This window comes from Micropterus salmoides, unplaced genomic scaffold, assembly GCF_014851395.1.
Source record: "Micropterus salmoides isolate LMB-PRFRI ecotype aquatic unplaced genomic scaffold, ASM1485139v1 Ms_hic_scaffold_12, whole genome shotgun sequence".
Lineage (NCBI taxonomy): Eukaryota > Metazoa > Chordata > Actinopteri > Centrarchiformes > Centrarchidae > Micropterus > Micropterus salmoides.
In genome coordinates, this window is record NW_024040263.1 from 6,548,169 (window position 1) to 6,567,121 (window position 18,953).

At 40.8% G+C, this 18,953-nt stretch overlaps 1 long non-coding RNA gene across 1 annotated transcript; it reads right to left on the bottom strand.

The window, feature by feature from the left end:
• Positions 1-3,087: 3,087 nt before the first annotated feature.
• LOC119898822 lies at positions 3,088-4,301 on the bottom strand. The gene is made up of 2 exons (XR_005443642.1): positions 4,164-4,301; positions 3,088-4,016 (listed from the first exon to the last, which is right to left on the bottom strand). It is a non-coding gene; the product is annotated as an uncharacterized LOC119898822 (long non-coding RNA).
• Between the last annotated feature and the right edge of the window lie 14,652 nt (positions 4,302-18,953).

Here is an 18,953-nt window from a genome sequence, read left to right on the forward strand (position 1 = left end):
AGCCCACTTAGATGATGATGACAGAACGCAAGTCTGTCACGTAAAGTCTTTTAGTGTGGTCGCAGAAGGTGTGAAACCAAACCAAAACTAACCGAATGGATCAAAATGTATCAAAACATGAACTTTGGTTCGCACCTTGGTGCTTTGTTGGTTCTGTCCCTAAATTTCTTATGGCTGTGAATAGGGTTGTAAAAAGATAGGCTATATGAATATATCAAATAGGCTATCTAGCCAAACTAGTAGCCTACTTACACTATATCTAAATGTTCTATGTTAAGAAAACGTAAAGATGACATTCATGAAGCTACACCATGTAACTTAATAAAAACATCAGCCCCACAGTTACTGCAGGCGAAACATGAATTACACTGCATTAGGTGGTTTATTTGAAAAGAGTATACATGTGCTGATTAAGGCCATATGTCTATTTCATCAGGTATGTAAAGACATTTTTGGGTTATGTTCAATGTCAGCGGGAGATTTGTACCGCCTCGAGTTGTCATTAACTAGCTTTAGGCCTGACAGCCCTGTGTGTTTTGAAATGTTATCATTTACAGTTAGCAGTAGCTACACTATAATGTATTATCATTGTTAATAACAGATTAAACTTCCAGTGATAGGCTATAATGCCTCATAAATGGTACACTACATATCTATGTATATGTAACATTTTCAATTCAGACCATAACAAAACCAAAAGTCATTAAAACTCATAAGCTTCTTTACTTCATGTTATTATCTATTTTTGTAACAATGATTGTACTTGTCATTTACTCTATCAATGTAATGTCATAATTCTCCTATTATTTATGTCCATATTTGGATAGTGCATTTACTGAAACTGGGAGAAAGTATCCAACAATCCACTTGATCAAAAATATGCATAACAAACTCGTTATGTCAAATATTGGTAAGGAACAACAAGTAGACACAAACACAGTAGTTTTTTGGTTTGTTTGTTTGTTCTTTAAAAAAGGAACTGTGGAAAAGCTCCTCTAAACAGAACAGAAACATCTAAGCACCTGTTGAGTCTTTTCCAGAGCAGCCAGTTGACAATCTGAGGAGTCATCAGTCAGATGGTCACCAAGCTGTATCTGGACACTAAGCCATTCACAAACACCTCAGAAAAAAAAAAAAGGGATATTCCCCTTTTTCATAGATAGGCCCATAACCATAATGAGAACAACAGACGTGGTGCTGGTGGTGGTCAAGCTGCTGCTGCTGGAGTCTAATCTGAAGTTACAGGTCAGTTCTTACAAATGGTTAGCTCTCCCTAACAGCCAGAGTACTTTCAGAGTACTTTCATTAGTTTTTATTTCAGTTAAGGGGGAATGGGGATGGTAACAGGGGGAAAAAGCAAGCAAGAAATATTGTGGCATAAGAGTTGGATAAATAAATTAAAGTTTATATTAGTTTGTAAAAAGAAAAAAAAAGTGTGATCACATTGTTTAGGTTTAATTTAACATATGATTCAAAAGGTTTATCACGTTATGTATTGAACAAGTATCTCCATTGGATGTGAAAAGTGTCCATCAAACCATGTATCTTCCACTACAGGATGCACGCACCTCCCTCCCTTTATTTGAGAAAGTGTCTCAAACAACAGAATATTTCTATAGTGTTTTTTTTTTTACCTAAGTTACCAAAGGTCTGACTGCTGTGGAAGACATACTTTGTAATCTATTAAAATCCTCTTTCCCCTTTCAAATTCTTCCATCCACATGCATGTAAATGTAATGTTGAGTCGACCAAGTCCTCCAAGGCTTTTACATTACAAATAAGTACTCCACTGCAGACAGTAGGGGGCAGCAGAGCGCTGCCTGCTGCCGGTTGGGGACTGTTTTGATGACGTAGCTGTCGTTCCGGCAAGATCGTCGAGATCCTCCTGTTTTACAGGTCAGTACGGTGTATAAAAGCACAAAACAGATGAATAAGCATAGCAATCGTTATCTGTTGTGTTTACGTTGTTTTTAGTATGAACTATGCAGTTTGTTGATAGGTTTCTTACACTGTGCTAGACGTTAGCTAGCACTCCCGATCCTCGGTCAATGTCCACCATTAACATTTACGGCTGCTGGGCGCTGGTTTCACATATGAAGTATTTTATTTGTATTTTGTTTACAAAAAAATGTCACTATCTTGCCAGGATCTTTTATTAAATTGAGGACAGTGAACGGTTCTGTCAGTAAGAACTATGAGAGATTTATCCCTGTTAATATAAAAGGTTTAAATTCCCTTTTTATATATTTAAGTATTATACTTTTTTGTTAATATTTCGAAGGTTTACATTCACTGTAGGCTACGAGAGTTTTAAATTCCCTTTTAATGAGGAAAATGATGAATTGATGCGTGTGCTAGATACATTTTATTCACTTTATGTAATTTGGTTACTTAGTTGAATATTACTGAGTGATGTGCAAAAAGAGACTTCATGTAATGACTAAAATTACTGTATTTATTAAATGAACTCTGGGAAGACCGTCTAGACCAATGGCAGCAAGTTTCCTCAGCCTCATCATTTCTGCTGTTTTACAGGTTTATTACCTTTCCACGTGCCCTGTGCCTGGGGCTTGTAAGGCATATAAGCTGGCTTGCCAACCGGCAATAAAAGAATAGCAGAAACAACAGCAAAAAGCTTTCGCCGTGGAAGATACCGTCGCTAAGGTAAAGTATAGCTTTAAGATTATTGTTTGACAACTTTATCAAGTTTGTACTAGTTCAGAGTCATTCTCATCTGTCATTTTGTAGATTGGCTAACGTAAACTTGTTCTTTACAACTCACTGCTGATGTAGCAAGTATAGGGTTTGAAAGCTTTGTGGTTCAATGTAAAATATGATGGGACAGTTCACTGTGCTTCAAAGATCTATATTTGGTTTCCTCAATCAAAAACAGATGTTTAAGACTTTTGGTTTCGGTTTTATTTCTTCCGTATTTCAGAAAGAATCGGCTGGGGCCCAAAATGTTATAATTAAAAAAAAAAGTCTAATATCATTCAGCATCAATAGTTATCATGAAAAAGGTCAAATTCTTATTTCTGTCAAGTTTAAAAGCTGACCTTTGCTTCTGATTTGAAAACATATAGTTTATTTTGGTTTTAAACTTTTATTTATGGTCAGTACATGACAAGAGCCTGCAAAACAGTGGTCACTTAACAGATCTCAGGTAGAACGTCAAAAAACAATTATGATAAAAATCTTTTTTCAAAAAATTTCACTGAATGTAGGCATTAAAATAATTCAGGAAAAATGTCTGCACACCATTGGACTGCAGAGATTTGTCCTTTGTGTCCTGCAGTGATATTTTTTGTCTTTCACTTGAGTACTTTTGACTGGATGTGCACACACTTGGCCCCTCTGGAGGTTTTATACCAATGACAACCATACAAACAATTGAAAACATATTGTATAAAACCTTTTCACGCAAATAAATGTAGCTCAGATCAAATCACAGATCACAATAATGTGAGAAGTAGTAAAACCTTTCAACATACTGATGCACACGTAGAAGTGTGTGTAAGATGTAGTTAATGCAGTGAATGCTGAATGTTTTCTAGTTTGCTTGCTATTGTTTAGCACACTTTTTGCACAGACAGACACAACACCACACTAAGACACACTGTGAGGACAACATTTACAGAATTTCTGTTTTTGTTTTCTCTTATTCACAAGGAGAAGGAATTGAGGAGGACTCTTCAACCGATGAGGCTCATCTTGGAAGACGGGGAAATCCAGAGACCTGGAACGTGAAGGTCCAGAAAAGTATGTCCATGCCAGTCTGCAACCTGCTAAAGGTTCACTAAACTCTACTGCAGAAAAGCAGAAGACACATCATAAGAACAAGATTTCTAAGTATTTCTGGGGGAATTTGGACTGGAGAAATGATTGTGAAGTCTGTGGTGGAGGGGAGCACTGTAAAGCGGCGGCGGACAGGAGCAGATGAATCCAGAAGGTCAGCATCCATTATTTGTCACCCTGTAGTAGATTGGAGAAGAATCTGAATGTGCCAACGCTTGTTCCTGTCAACATTAGGCATAAAGCAGTGGTGTTTTTTGAAGTGGGAGCCCTCTTGAAAACAGCCTCTGTCAATGTAAGTTTTGTCAAACATTTTCTGTGACTTAAATATATCTCCCTTTCACTTAAAGAAAGACCAGTGTGATGCCTACTGTTCTTTCAAGCCTGGAAACATCGAAGCAGCTTCATGGGACACAAAGCCTGCGAAGCAGAAGGACAAAGACGATGCAGATGAGAAGACCTTGTTGGTGCTCACTCCAATTCCAGGCCATACCGTGTGAGGTACATATCTTCAAGGACTTCTGCCAGATGGGGAACTGGGAAAAAGCTGGGGATCCAACATTGCATGACCTCCAAACAATCAGGTATTTTATCAGACATATACATTCTTGCACAAATATTGCCTTCTATGTCAATAGAAATCAGTTGTGAAAAGTACCCAAGTACATGCGCCCAATTACTCTTCTTTTTGAAGTACTACTCCACTACATTTATTTTGATGGCTTTAGTGACTAGTTACTCTGCAGATTATAAATTAAAAACATATTCAAAAACTAGAGTATTTTCACAGATAAAGCCACACAGCAAAATATAAAGTAGTTAGAATTAGCTTTACTTTTCATCTTAAAATTTGAATGTAGGACTTTTGACATACAGAATATCTCTACAGTGTGGTGTTGGAACATTTACCTAAGGTCTGACAACTTTTTCCACCACTGTGAAAGACGTACTTTGTAATCTATTAAAATTCTGTCCCTATTTTCCCTTTTAAATTCTTCCATCCACTAGATACAACGTGGATGGCACCACTCAGATGACTGGGAAGCCTATCTGTCCCCATCTCTTAAAAGAAGAGTATCACCACAGCAGCCCCACTGTGCGCATCCAGCCAGCCAGTTAAAGAGCTGAAGTTCAAACAGCCCCAAGAACTGAAGGTTTTGCCCAAGAACTTCCACTCACCCTACGATGGACTGGACCACGAGTGATGCCCGTCACCAGCTGGAGCCTCACGCAGACGCGCACACACACACACACTGATGTACTTAGGCTATATTAGTTACAGTTGTTCATTAAAATGAGCGTAATTATATTTTTGCATTATTTTTTAAATACCTTTTACTGGTTTTAATGGTTTTAACATAATTCCTAATTGTTCAAAGTATTAAGTCAAATATCTGGTAGTAGTCAAGACTCCAATCAATTGTCTCTCACAAATAGTCTGACAGATTCTTTATCCTGGTTGTTCATAATAATAATTTTGAATGTTGTGTGGTTTACACAGTAAAATAAATTTCAACCTTTACTGATTAAACCGATTTCATTTTGTCATTATCAGCCAACATTATTCACAATGTAAAGATAGCTTATTGATGATTAACATGATTTCAAAACATGCATCTTATTATTTAGCTTAGGTATCATCAGAAGGTATGCTTTCACAAAGACTTCAGGTAACCTTTCTCAAATATGTCCATTTCGGAGGAAAGCAATTCAGCGTTTTTTAAAAACCAAGTATCTTAATAGCCTGCAGATGCCTTTTCAGGATCAGAAGGAGCTTTATTGTCAAGTAGTGTTTTACACATACGAGGAATTTGCTGTGGTGATAAGGTGCTACATGTAGACAAACATACAGTCAACATAAATAAATGTGGAAATATATAAATATGGAATAAGATAAGTTTTTGTAGCAACTTGTATAGTGTAGTGTTTTGGGGTAACATAAATATTATCGCAGGAGTCCGGAAGGATAGCTTTGGATAAATAAATAAAAGCCAGGGAATAAATGACAAGTTTTCCCTGAACCGACTGAAACACACGTTTGTGTCAGGTTGCCTTTGGCCTGGATTTAGGATGACATGGTAAAACAAAGCTTTGTAGAAACAAGGGTAGGCTCGCTATCAATACTACACCGACTGAAGGGCTCATAAAAAGACAAATGAGGCTTAAACTGTTCACTGATGACCATGTAAAGATAGTTGTTCCACTTATGGTGATTTCTTACTTTCTTTGTGTTTGTATGTTCTATTTTAGGAGATACTTTAATCTGACAGTGATGATAAATAAAATGCAAATTAATTATTTATGTCAAATTTGATCTAAAATCAATCACTAGATGTTACAAGCTATAACCTAGAGTAGCTAAATATTTTTAGTAAATGTAGTCAATTTACTTGATCAGTCTGGGACTTTTGTGTTGAGTTTTTCATGCTTGTCTGTGGTTACTTTATGCCTTTGAGTGGCTACGATCACAGTAAAGTAGATCAGTGCTGAATTAGTGTGGTCTGTTCTTCTTCTGTACTGATTGGGTGACAACAGTTCAAATTTAGTGGCTGTAAAATCCACAGGGCGGAGCTCATTATCATTTTACAAAACGCCGTTTTTTACGCCGTTTGTTTAGTTAACAAAACGGCGTTTAAAACGGCGTTTTGTTAACTAAACGCCGCTTTTTACGGCGTGCCAAAAGAAAACGGCGTTTTTCGCGGCGTTTTTATACACAAAACGCCGTTTTAAACGCCGTTTTGTTAGCAAAACGTGCTACAAGAGTGACGTTTTTTGGCACTAATGGCTTGCCATATCCGCTCTGCTGGATCTCGTGTTGCACAAACACACGGCGTCACCTGTCTGAACAAATGCACCTGAAGCTCAGCCAGGTGAACTCCGACTCACCCCACTTCCTCCTCGCTGACCGCCTTCGTCTCCTTCACTGATGCTGCAAACACACGAGCAAACACATTCGGTCATCAAACCTGCGGTCAGGTCCAGACCCCCCCCACAGAACAAGCAGCTCTGGGTAACCATGACTACATTTCTCACCATTTAATGAAAATCCTGCTTCACCTCATGATGCATTTATACTTCTACAAGTACTTTAACATGCAGTACTTTTACTTTCAGTGTACTTTAACAGTGAGGCCGCCAGGAAGCACGCGGTCCCACATTAACAGACTCGTGACACTTGGACCTCCTGAGAGAGCGGGGGAGGTGCACGAACCGAGACGAACTAACGCACACAGGGTTCAGATTAAGAACTTGGGTAACACGGATCCGGACAAAGTTCGGTAACTTTAAACCGGATATTACATCAAGAACTGCGCGCGACGGAAACTAAAAACCAGTAGTACGAGACGCGGTGCACTAAAGCCGGAACCAGATGCACTAAAACAAGGTCCACTCTAGAACCAGGTAAAGATTTCAGATGTTTGCAGAGAAACGTGGACTCACCTCCTTCTGTGTCCGCCATCTTCAACTGAGCGTCTGTGCGCACAGCGCGGCTTCTTCTTCTTCTTTTTGTAAGATTCCGGCAGTGTAGACGCTTATGAGCGTATTACTGCCCTCCACAGGTCAAAGTTTGAACTAAATTCTTACATACAATCCTGTGTCATGCAAGAATTGAAGGACTGCCTTGAGATCAGTTTATGCTTGTCACTGTGCCCAAACAAAGAGAAAACAGAAAAAGCCTTAACTCCAAGTCCTGACAGTTTATTAAAGAGTACATTTCTTTCTGCCCTATACTTTCTGCATTCCAGGAAAACATGCCCTATTGTCTCAAGACTCCCACATTCACACAAGCCAGAAACATGCTTCCCCACAATGCACAAAGAATAATTTAATCCACAGTGCCCCAACCTCAACCTGCACATTTTAACCATGCGGGACAAAATGTTACATAAACATCTCTTCCTAACTTTGGGTTGTATAGAAAAGTAGTGTCTGCCTCTCTGCCAGTTTTTTATTAAGCCCTCTTTAATTTTTTCTGTCAATTCCACTCTCCCTAATAATACATGGACATCTACTTCTCTTCCTAAGCTCTCTTTTGCAATATTATCCACCCGTTCATTCCCCCTCACCCCAACGTGCCGGGAACCCAGCGTTTTTTTGGAAGCGAAAGTAACCGGTAAAGACTTCAAATAGTAGCCCATGTACCATGTAATTAGAAAGGTGATTTTAGACTAAAACTAAACTAAACAACGTTTTTTTAGTAAAATTAAGTAGCACTGGGTGTGAAAAAAACACTTCAGTTAAGTGAAATAAAAACAATAACTGATAAAATAATAACTGTTAGGCTGTGAAATGAGGTTTGCAATTAATTTAAGTCCAAATCTTTTATTCTGTTCACCGTGTCACAGCAGCAAGGGAGAAACAAACGAGCAATAGATATCATGAGATATTATCACTGTGTCCAGCAGCAGAATGTGTTATTGAATGTTTGCCGTGTGTTTCAGGCTGAGTGAGGACATGTGTCGCAGACTTCGGCCTCTCCAATAAGATCTACAGCGGAGATTACTACAGACAGGGCTCGGTCTCCAAGTTGCCGGTGAAGTGGATCGCTCTGGAGAGTCTCGCTGTCAACGTGTACACCACACAGAGCGTGGAGAACTCTGAGATCTACGAGTACCTGATCAAAGGAGAGTGACTGATGAAACCTCCGGACTGCAGAGACGACATGTGAGTCTAACAATTGGGCTAACGCCTCCCTCAGCTCCGCCTGCCAGGTTCCTCCCTGGTGACCCACCGTCACACCGATCTAAAGTTTTAGCGAGCGCCTAAGGACAAAAAACAGCTCCAAAATGATCATAATTGGGGGGGAAAGTGTAAGAAAAGCTCTCCCAATTCATTTTAATAGCCATTTATCAAGCAGAAACAAACTTAAATACGACATTGTTGCCTTCCAGCAGCCTCCTCCTCTCCTCTCACGGCGCTGCATCCTAATTAGTTACATATGTTTAACAGAAATCTGCCAGGGGCCGCCCCAGGTTTTCTGTCTCCGTCATGTGGTCCAGCTCTGGTTTGTCTTGTACAAAACAAGTCTCTTGTTTTGAAGGAGCAGTTTCCTGTGCAGCACAAACCAACTGCAGGTATAAACCTGCTTTTATCCAAAGCGACTTACAATGTCTACACGTGTCAGAGGTCGCACGCCTCTGAAAAGTCTCGCCCAGGGACACAGTTATCCACTGCTCCATCGCCCCATGGAGAGCATTGTTCTTGCACAATAAATTATGACTGAAAACAACCCACAAAAATAAAACTGCTGTTTTGTCCTACTGGAATGAATATTATAGGCTACTGATGCTAAGCTACAGTAGCCTGTGCAATGTTGCGGTCCATGGTAATGATAATCAGAAAATGGTTTTATTAGTGAAACAGCTGAATCTCAACTGATGAACTATCTGGAGTCAGATCATAGCAACAGTCTAGTTAGTCTATAGCAACATCACCTTCACTGTCTGTACCTCTGTGTGTATATTGTGTAGGCTGCCTCCTTCCCCTCTCTCTCTCCTTACATCCCTCTTTTTCTCTCTATTCCTCTCCTGCGCTCTCTCTCTCTCCTTCACCCCCAACCGGTCGAGGCAGATGGCCGCCCACCCTGAGCCATGGTTCTGCTCGAGGTTTCTGCCTCTTAAAAGGAAGTTTTTCCTTGCCTCTGTCGCCTAGTGCTTGCTCTTGGTGGGAACTGTTGGGCTTCTGTAAATATCATCACAGAGTACGGTCTAGACCTGCTCTTTTATGAAAAGCGCTGTGAGATAACTGTTGTTGTGATTTGGCGCTATATAAATAAAATTGAATTGAATTGAATTGAATAGATCATCTAACATGATACTTTCTAACGTACAGCTCTACTCCTCCAGGTTGTGCAGAGATTTTGTTTATGAAAAGAAAATGCACAGATTTCAGTCTTCAGGTAACTCATTGCTTTTACATAAAAGACCCCCCCCTACCCAGAGACCCTTTCTGAGCCACGAAAAACCCTGAGAGGGTCGAGGTTCTGCCAGTGAAGGAGGACGAGGTTGTGATTTCTGCTTCAGAACAGCTGATTTCACTTCAGCATCCTAAACTGTGAGAATCTGAAGTTTGTAGGTGAAACCTGTAACTCCAGGTCTTCTGACACCTTCCCTATTTTCTAATAATGTCGTAATGTTTCTTTCAACGTCTTTTTATTCTCAAATTAAAAAAGTTCTTATTCCTAGGGCGTTAACAGCTTACCTACCTGGTTGATCCTGCCAGTCTATGTACGCTTGTCTCAGGTACAGTGAAACTGCGAATGGCTCATTAAATCAGTTATGGTTCCTTTGATCGCTCCAATGTTACTTGGATAACTGTGGCAATTATAGAGCTAATACATGCCAACGAGCGCTGACCTCCGGAGATGTGTGCATTTATCAGACCCAAAACCCATGCGGGGTGCCTCTCGGGGTGCCCCAGCCTCTTTGGTGACTCTAGATAACCTCGAGCCGATCGCTGGCCCTCGTGGCGGCGACGTCTCATTCGAATGTCTGCCCTATCAACTTTCGATGGTACTTTCTGTGCCTACCATAGTGACCACGGGTAACGGGGAATCAGGGTTCGATTCCGGAGAGGGAGCCTGAGAAACGGCTACCACATCCAAGGAAGGCAGCAGACGCGCAAATTACCCACTCCTGACTCGGGGAGGTAGTGACGAAAAATAACAATACAGGACTCTTTTGAGGCCCTGTAATTGGAATGAGTACACGTATTCTACAATCCTTTAACGAGGATCCATTGGAGGGCAAGTCTGGTGCCAGAAGCCGTGGTAATTCCAAAGTTGCTGCAGTTAAAAAGCTCGTAGTTGGATCTCGGGATCGAGCTGACGGTCCGCCGCGAGGCGAGCTACCGTCTGTCCCAGCCCCTGCCTCTCGGCGCCCCCTCGATGCTCTTAACTGAGTGTCCCGCGGGGTCCGAAGCATTTACTTTGAAAAAGTTAGTGTTCAAAGCAGGCCCGGTCGCCTGAATACCGCACTAGGAATAATGGAATAGGACTCCGGTTCTATTTGTCGAATTTTCTGTGGTACGTGTATCTTGTCCAGACGCACAAAAAATTTGCAAACATGTCAGAACCGGTGAAAAATTTCGTATTCTACAAGTTTCGCACATGGGCGTGGCAAAATGAGGCATTGACGATGAAAAGTTGTGCTATTTGCGAGTTTTCGTCAATGGGCGTGTCCGTGGCGTCGATGATTCGCAATGAAACAGGAAGTTGTTGTAACTTCAGTGTACATGCTCACATCTGGACCAAACTGTACATGTAGGATGAGAGTCCCGCCCTGAACACATGTACATGCTGACATTCACCCACAGTCATACGCCACCTGCTGGCAACAGGAAGTGACTTTTAACGAAGCAACCCCCGCCGCACGTTTCACCTACATGCACGAATTTTCTGCGGTACGTGTATCTTGTCCAGATGCACAAAAAAGTCTCTTGGAGCCATAGCCTAAACCAACAGGAAGTCGGCCATTTTGAATTTTACGGCCATTTTGGATGATTAACACACTTCGTACTTTAACAAACTCCTCCTAAGGATTTAGTCCGACCGACTTCAAATTTCTGCTGTGCCTTCTAAAGGCATTGAAGATGAAAAGTTGTGCTATTTGCGAGTTTTCGTCAATGGGTGTGTCCGTGGCGTGGCGTCAGAGATCAAGTCTTCGCCATGACACAGGAAGTTGTTGTAACTTCAGTGTACATGCTCACATCTTAACCAAACTTTACGTGCTTGATAACTCTCCCACCCCGTTATGGAGGACCGATCCTGACACAGCCAGAAATAAATACAGAAATAAATAAATGCTCAATAAATAAATAAGCATCCAATTAAATACACAAAAATAAAGTAAATAAATAAATGTAGGTAGTAATTAAATTATACAAGGAGACATAAATGTTTACATTTTAATTAGTGCCTTTACTTATTCACCTTTGTTATAATTACCTTATTTGTTTATTCAACTTTATTTATTACTAATTTTTTTAATGTATTTATTTATGTGTGTGTTTAATATTTTTGTCTGTTTTATTCTTCCTTTGTATTTATTTATCTTATTTATTTTCACCCATGGTATTTATTTCTGCCTGTCTTTTTTAAATTTTTGTATGCATTTCTGCCTCATTATGCAAATGAGGAGGGGCTGTGTCTCAAGGGGTCATCTTCTCTGCTATTGGTGGACCAGTCAGACAGGAGAGCTCCTACTCTACCTGCAGACATAAACGATCTTGCCCCTCACACAGTCAGATGGCTTCCTTCAGTGCGCTGAGGTGTTTAACAACTCTGAAGACAATACTACCAGCAATGTCTTCCTTCTCTTTTCACGTAGACGCTCCGACAGACAGTGCTTTCAGTTTGCTGCATGCATGGACACAGAACTGCGGTATAGGGAGAAGCACACGGTCAGCTGGCTGCAGCTAAATCTGGAGTGCACTCGTATTCAATTCTGTATGGTAAATTCAGTTTTAACGGAGCAGAGCGAGCTGACAGGCAGAGTTAGAGACTTTTTCTGTCCATTTCTCTCTTTACAAAGACGCATGTTGCAGTCAGAGTCTTCTCTGAAGAGGGCAATGAAGTCTCAGTAGTACCCAATGCGAGCACCACATACAACACAATTTATCAAATTACACAACGGATATACAGTATGAAAATAAAACTGATTGGATTATACTCACAGGAAGTATAAAACCTGTTACATGCGTAACACAGTAATGTCAGGGAAATTACTTTACTTAGAATTAAGTACTGCAGTTGTACATTTGAAATACCTTCCTACCTTTCTGATAGGAAGCCTTCTTGAGGTGGTATAAAACATTTCTTCTTATATTCTGATTTGAGTTGGACAACTATGACCACATGAATTAAAAAATTAAACATTTCACTGCCCAAGTCAGCTATAACACAAGTCTTGTTCATCAGACTACATGCTGTACAGTATTTGTGGACAGATTTTGTCCCAGGATTTATTATGCATTTCTTCTTCTTCGTTGCATGATTTAGAATAATAAGGTGAGAAATGGGTCTATTCTGAGTTCATCCTGCACTGCAGCAGCTAATAAAGTCCATTTAATCCCAAAAACGCTTTTCTTTTAGGCAGGCTGGAGCAGAAAACAACTCACCTTTCTCAAGTTGTACAGTAATGTCACATGTGTATGAAGGTGGATCAAACAAGCTAATCTTAAATGTCAAAGTAGAGAGGAGCCTAGTAGGCCTATTTATTTTCATTCATTACACAATATGAATAAGCTATGCAGACAGTTGTAAAGAAAGAACACTTTTTCTTCTGTTCTCTACTTGTTATAGTTACACAGTATTAGGGGTGGGCTGTATTAAAAGTATCCACTGTTCTCCCATGCTCTAACACACAGTAACGATGAAATGTGTGCTGTTCTCACATTCTTCCTCTCTATGTACACATAACAACAAGGCAGGGAAATATAAAAGGAATTTATTTTATTGTTTGGGTACATTATTGTTCAGTGTACATGCTCACATCTGAAACCAACTTTACGTGCTTGATAACTCTCCCACCCCGCAGACATCTACACACCAATACCGATTTATATTCATAGCGGCAAGTGCTATGTAGCTCCACATAGGGGACACAGGAAGTGACATATAGCACTTCTCTGCAGCGTCATAACCGCGTACAAATTCACAGCCGCACCGGCAGAGCTCCAGAATGTGCAACTCGGCCGGCTCACACGCGGACGCGCTTACAAGTGCGAGGGCCCGCCCAACGCTGCTTGCAGCTTTAATTAGGGCCCGAGCACGACCGTGTGAGGTCCCTATTGAATTTGCTCGGATTTTTTTTTTTTTTTTTTTTTTTTTTTTTTTTTTTTCTGCAAAGTAGGCTCAACTGACATGGCCTAAACATTCTCGAAAACTCACCAAAATTTGCAAACATGTCAGAACCGGTGAAAAATTTCGTATTCTACAAGTTTCGCACATGGGCGTTGCAAAATGACTCGCTAGCGCCACCTAGAAAATTGGAAAATTAGCCCCTCGTTCACGTTCAACCTACATGTACGAAATTTTCTGGGGACATGTATCATATCAAGACGCACAAAAAAGCCTCAAGAACCCATAGCCTAAAGTCAACAGGAAGTCGGCCATTTTGAATTTTATGGCCATTTTTGGATGATTTACATACTTCGTACTTTAACGAACTCCTCTAGGGATTTAGTCGGATCGACCTCAAATTTCTGCTGTGCCTTCTAAAGGCATTGACGATGAAAAGTTGTGCTATTTGCGCGTTTTCGTCAATGGGCGTGTCCGTGGCGTCGATGATTCGCTATGAAACAGGAAGTTGTTGTAACTTCAGTGTACATGCTCACATCTGGACCAAACTGTACATGTAGGATGAGAGTCCCGCCCTGAACACATGTACATGCCGACATTCACCCACAGTCATAGCGCCACCTGCTGGCAACAGAAAGTGACCTTTAACGAAGCAGCCCCCGCCGCACGTTTCACCTACGTGCACGAATTTTCTGTGGTACGTGTATCTTGTCCAGACGCACAAAAAAGTCTCTTGGAGCCATAGCCTAAAGCCAACAGGAAGTCGGCCATTTTGAATTTTACGTCAAATTTTGGATGATTTACACACTTCGTACTTTAACGAACTCCTCCTAGGGATTTAGTCCGACCGACCTCAAATTTCTGCTGTGCCTTCTAAAGGCATTGAAGATGAAAAGTTGTGCTATTTGCAAGTTTTCGTCAATGGGCGTGTCCGTGGCGTGGTGTCAAAGATCAGCTCTTCGCCATGACACGGAAGTTGTCGTAACTTCAGTGTACATGCTCACATCTGCACCAAACTGTACATGTAGGATGAGAGTCCCGCCCTGAACACATGTACATGCTGACATTCACCCACAGTCATAGCGCCACCTGCTGGCAACAGGAAGTGACTTTTAACGAAGCAGCCCCCGCCGCACGTTTCACCTACGTGCACGAATTTTCTGTGGTACGTGTATCTTGTCCAGACGCACAAAAAAGTCTCTTGGAGCCATAGCCTAAAATCAACAGGAAGTCGGCCATTTTGAATTTTACGTCAAATTTGGATGATTTACACACTTCGTACTTTAACGAACTCCTCCTAGGGATTTAGTCCGACCGACTTCACATTTGTGCTGTGCTTCTAAAGGCATTGAAGATGAAAAGTTGTGCTATTTGCGAGTTTTCGTCAATGGGTGTGTCCGTGGCGTAGCGTCAGAGATCAAGTCTTCGCCATGACACAGGAAGTTGTTGTAACTTCAGTGTACATGCTCACATCTAACCAAACTTTACGTGCTTGATAACTCTCCCCCCGTTATGGAGGACCGATCCTGACACAGTCAGAAATAAATGCAGAAATAAATAAATGCTCAATAATAAATAAGCATCCAATTAAATACACAAAAAAATAAAGTAAATAAATAAATGTAGGTAGTAATTAAATTATACAAGGAGACATAAATGTATATATTTTAATTAGTGCCTTACTTATTCACTTTGTTATAATTACCTTATTTGTTTATTCAACTTTATTATTACAAATTTTTGGCTTCAAACGTACCCAGAAGACTCACAGAGACAAGACCATCAAGAATCTTGAATCTCAACCTTCTGCTGCCTTTCCCAAGCTAGTTCTTTCAGGTGCCCCAAATCACAACCGCTCAAATCAGCGTCCCACACCCATCATACAGTTGTATTTTGGTATTAAAACTCCATTTAGAACTTATTAGGTGGCTGTTAGCTCATAAAGTCCACAAAAGGAGCTTTACACACTCGCTTCGGCTTGAGAAGCAAGAGAGTCCTGTTCAGGTCACTGGAAGCCATCAACTCAGTGTGTACAGGCTAAAACAGCCTGCTTCTACTTTTAGAGGCTTTCATGTAGAAATCTCTACATGAGTCCTGTTCAGTGAAATAGGCTGTATGAAAATGGTAGGTTGTGTTGTAAAGGTGATCTGTGAAACACTCTTTCCTGTGACTGATCTGGTGTAAAACAACAGAAAGTGAGTTAAATTTGACTCCAAAGTCCAACAGGTCACTGGAAGCCATCAACTCAGTGTGTACAGGCTAAAACAGCCTGCTTCTACCTTTTAGAGGCTTCATGTAGAAATCTCTGAGTTGAGCTCCAAATGGCTTCAATCTTACCCAGAAGACTCACAGAGACAACACCATGAAGAATCTGAATCTCAACCTTCTGCCGCCTTTCCCAAGCTAGTTTCTTTCAGGGCCACATAGGGGCCCCAAATCACAACAGCTCAAATCAGCGTCCCACACCCATCTACAGTTGTATTTTGCTATTAAAACTCCATTTAAAACTTATTAGGTGGCTGTTAGCTCATAAAGTCCACAAAGGATCTTACACACTCGCTAGGCTTGAGAAGCAAGAGGTCCTGTTCAGTGAATATGGGTGTATCAAATTATTTCTTGTTGTAAAGAAGAAATCTGGTGAAACACTCTGCCCTGTTGATCTGTGTAAAACAACAGAAAGTGAGTAAATTTGACTCCAAAGTCCAACAGGTCACTGGAAGCACATCAATCAGTGTGTACAGGCTAAAACAGCCTGCTTCTACCTTTTAGAGGCTTTCATGTAGTAATCTCTACTGAGTCCTGTTCAGTGAAATATGGCTGTATGAAATTGGTATTTTTTGTTGTAAAGAAGAAATCTGGTGATACACTCTACCTGTGACTGATCTGTGTAAAACAACAGAAAGTGAGTTAAATTTGACTCCAAAGTACAACAGGTCACTGGAAGCCATCAACTCAGTGTGTACAGGCTAAAACAGCCTGCTTCTACCTTTAGAGGCTTTCATGTAGTAATCTCTACATGAGTCCTGTTCAGTGATGGCTGTATGAAATTGGTATTTTTGTTGTAAAGAAGAAATCTGGTGATACACTCTACCCTGTGACTGATCTGTGTAAAACAACAGAAAGTGAGTTAAATTTGACTCCAAGTACAACAGGTCACTGGAAGCCATCAGCTCAGTGTGTACAGGCTAAAACAGCCTGCTTCTACCTTTTAGAGACTTTCATATAGAAATCTGAGTTGAGCTCCAAATGGCTTGAGACTTACCCAGAGGACTTACAGAGAAAACACCATCAAGAATCTTGAATCTCAACCTTCTTCCGCCTTTCCCAAGCTAGTTTCTTTCAGGGGCCACATAGGGGCCCCAAACAACAGCTCAAATCAGCGTCCCACACCCATCATACAGTTGTATTTGGGTATTAAAACTCCATTTAGAACTTATTAGGTGGCTGTTAGCTCATAAAGTCCACAAAAGGAGCTTTACACACTCGCTTAGGCTTGAGAAGCAAGAGAGTCCTGTTCAGTGAAATAGGGTGTATCAAATTGATATTTCTTGTTGTAAAGAGAGAAATCTGGTGAAACACTCTGTCCTGTGACTGAGTGTAAAACAACAGAAAGTGAGTTAAATTGACTCCAAAGTCAACAGGTCACTGGAAGCCATCAAATCAGTGTGTACAGGCTACAACATCGTGCTTACCTTTTAGAGGCTTACGTAGAAATCTCTACATGAGTCCGTTCAGTGAAATATGGCTGTATGAATATGGTATGTTTGTTGTAAAGGTGAGATCTGGTGAAACACTCTTTCCTGTGACTGATCTGTGTAAAAAACAGAAAGTGAGTTAAATTTGACTCCAAAGTCCAACAGGTCACTGGAAGCCATCAACTCAGTGTGTACAGGCAATATGGGTGTATGAAAATGGTCATTTTTGTTGTAAAGAAGAAATCTGGTGAAAACACTCTTTCCTGTGACTGATTTGTGTAACAACACAGAAAGTGAGTTAAATTTGACTCCAAAGTACAACAGGTCACTGGAAGCCATCAGCTCAGTGTGTACAGGCTAAAACAGCCTGCTTCTACTTTTAGAGACTTTCATATAGAAATCTCTGAGTTGAGCTCCAAATGGCTTGAGACTTACCCAGAGGACTTACAGAGAAACACCATCAAGAATCTTGAATCTCAACCTTCTTCCGCCTTTCCAAGCTAGTTTCTTCAGGGGCCACATAGGGGCCCCAAATCACAACAGCTCAAATCAGCGTCCCACACCCATCATACAGTTGTATTTTGGTATTAAAACTCCATTTAACTTATTAGGTGGCTGTTAGCTCATAAAGTCCACAAAAGGAGCTTTACACACTCGCTTAGGCTTGAGAAGCAAGAGAGTCCTGTTCAGTGAAATATGGGTGTATCAAATTGATTTCTTGTTGTAAAGAAGAAATCTGGTGAAACACTCTGTCCGTGACTGATCTGTGTAAAACAACAGAAAGTGAGTTAAATTTGACTCCAAAGTCCAACAGGTCACTGGAAGCCATCAAATCAGTGTGTACAGGCTACAACATCGTGCTTCTACCTTTTAGAGGCTTACGTAGAAATCTCTACATGAGTCCGTTCAGTGAAATGGCTGTATGAATATGGTATTGTTTTGTTGTAAAGGTGAGATCTGGTGAAACACTCTCCTGTGACTGATCTGTGTAAAACAACAGAAAGTGAGTTAAATTTGACTCCAAAGTCCAACAGGTCACTGGAAGCCATCAACTCAGTGTGTACAGGCTAAACAGCCTGCTTCTACCTTTTAGAGGCTTTCATGTAGAAATCTCTGAGTTGAGCTCCAAATGGCTTGAGACTTACCCCGAAGACTCCCAGAGACAACACCATCAAGAATCTTGAATCTCAACCTTCTGCCGCCTTTCCCAAGCTAGTTTCTTTCAGGGGCCACATAGGGGCCCCAAATCACAACAGCTCAAATCAGCGTCCCACACCCATCATACAGTTGTATTTTGGTATTAAAACTCCATTTAGAACTTATTAGGTGGCTGTTAGCTCATAAAGTCCAAAAGGAGCTTTCCACACTCGCTTAGGCTTGAGAAGCAAGAGAGTTGTTCAGTGAAATATGGCTGTATGAAATTGGTATTGTTTGTTGTAAAGTTGAGATCTGGTGAAACACTCTGCCCTGTGACTGATCTGTGTAAAACAACAGAAAGTGAGTTAATTGACTCCAAAGTCCAACGGTCACTGGAAGCCATCAACTCAGTGTGTACAGGCTAAAACAGCCTGCTTCTACCTTTTAGAGGCTTTCATGAAGAAATCTCTACTGATCCTGTTCAGTGAAATATGGGTGTATGAAATTGGTATTGTTTGTTGTAAAGTTGA